Genomic DNA, 2,453 nt, shown 5'->3' on the forward strand with positions numbered 1-2,453 from the left:
AAGAACATTCTCTCGCAGAGAGTTGGTGGTGTGCAGTGGCAGCTCCAGCTTCAAATTGGGGGGCACAAAGGGGGCACGATGACTGGCTGCTGGCGCACATTTGGGTGATCAAAATCGATGTTTGTATGGTGAGCTTTATATATTTTTTGCCTATCTCATGTGTTAAAATTAAGGCTAACTAGTTCAGCAATAATAGGAACCAAATGTAAACATCATAAACAGAAATCAGAGGCTTTTGAGCAGAGCATAGTGTCCAATTGATGGTGCTATTATTGAAGTAAAGTTACCAGCTAGTTTGGTGGCATGCTTTAATCCTTACTTGCTAGCAAGCTGCTCTTGTGTGGACAGATTACAGAAAAATCATTCCATCCCCCAGCCTGTGTCTTATGCTGGGCATACACTGCTTGATTTTGCTGCTTGATTCTCCCACTCGATCGTTTCGACGCTCGATTCCACAGTCAATTCTCTTATCTTCTGCTCATTTTCCCTATCTTTTTCCATTCACTTCAATCCGAAATCGAGCGGCGAAACGATTGGGCGAGAGATCGGACATGTAGGAAATCTTAAAGCGGAACATAACCCTGCATTTCAACTTTGCTCTAAAACATTATTTACAGCATATTATATGCAACCAGCCTTTTTTTTAACTAGACCAGAATTGGAAGGTTTACACACAGAGCTTTAAAATTCCGTGGAGAGAAATGCTGCCGCAGCCGAAGTTTAGATAGATATATTTAAGTAAACACAATGTAACAAGCCTGGAATGTGACACACACTCTAACTGTGCAGGAGCTCCCAGACACAGAGAGAGAGAGAGAGAGTCACATTCCTCACTTGTTACATTGTGTTTACTTAAATGTATCTATCTAAACTTCGGCTGCGGCAGCATTTCTCTCCAAGGAACTTTAAAGCTCTGTGTGTAACCCTTCCAATACTGGTCTAGTAAAAAAAAATGCTGGTTGCATATAATATGCTGTAAATAATGTTTTAGAGCAAAGTTGAAATGCAGGATTATATTCCGCTTTAATGGCTGAAAATCGAGCCGTGTATTCCCAGCATTAGGATTCTACAAGCAAGAAGGGGAGGCATGAGAGAGAGAAACACTGTATTTCCTCACCTTAGTAGCTGTATTTTTGAGACAGGAAGTTTTGAACCAGGATATTATCCTAATTCAAAACTCCCTGTCTGTAAAATACAACCTCTAGTTCATAGTCTAATTTAAAAGAAAAACAGTAAGCTTTCAGCTTGTAAGCCTTCTTCAGACTCTATTCCTGATGACTTAGAACATACAGTCAGGAGGAGGTAGACAGAATGTTTTTGCAAATATACAATACAATACAATACTATACAATACACATACACATACAATATACAATGATTACAAATGATCTTGCAAGGATTGTGAGGTATTTATGGCAAATAGATAAGACCCCTGGGTTACATATAAAGACTCAGTTAACTGTATGATAAGACCCCTGGGTTATATATAATAACTCAGTTAACTGTATGTTACTGAGCAGGGGGGCACTCAAGGGAGCCAGTGATTTCCAGGGGGCCAGTGCCACAGTGTACCCCAGTGTAGCACCGCCCATGCTGGTGTGATGTCAGAATCTGTGCTCCCTACACTTACATCGCCTAAACAATTGACAGGATGGCATTGCTGCATTATATATAAGAACTCTAAGTAATGGTATAGTTCCCTCTTCACAGGTAGTAACAATTAAAAATCTGAGAGGATGAACCAGGGCTTTAGGGTTGGTCTAGCATTACTGGCTGTTTTTAAGAGAAATTATTGGATTAGCCTAGTGTACATGGTAGATTGGGAGGTCTGTAATTACTATGGGGTGCAGATTTGGTTTAAGGTCTGGGCTTTACTTTTATTGTGCACTCCTTCTCCACCAAGCAACAACAACCACAACAATAACATTTGTAAAGCACTTTTCTCCCATACGACACAAATCCCATAGACACAAAGCCCATAGACACAAAGTCCGTCTGTGCAATTACCTACAGAGCTACCAAGCCTACCATTCCTTCTTTCACCCGTGTTTCACTCACCTAAATGCCAAAAGCTCCAACAATGTCATATTTGCATGAACTTTCTCAAGGAACTCCAGTTTCCTCCACATTCCAAAAACATGCTGGTCAGTTAATTGGTTCCCCCAAAATTGGCCTTAGACTTTGTTAGGTGGTGTATTAAATAACACGTTTGTCTTGCAGCACTAGAGTAAAAGGTTCAATTTCAGGCCAGGGCACTATCTGTGCAGTTAACAAACCAGCCCAACTGTTCCGCACAGTGGAAAAACTCTGCAACCCGGCATGTCAAAAACTTAACATCGAGTCTTCAAAGGACCTCTGTGACCAATTTGCCCATTTCTTCACAGACAAAGTATCCGCTATAAGGTCCGCCATCCAACTTACAACATCTGAGCCTAATATAGCGCCGAAGACCA

The sequence above is a fragment of the Hyperolius riggenbachi genome, chromosome 10, assembly GCF_040937935.1.
Source record: "Hyperolius riggenbachi isolate aHypRig1 chromosome 10, aHypRig1.pri, whole genome shotgun sequence".
In the NCBI taxonomy this organism is placed as follows: Eukaryota; Metazoa; Chordata; class Amphibia; order Anura; family Hyperoliidae; genus Hyperolius; species Hyperolius riggenbachi.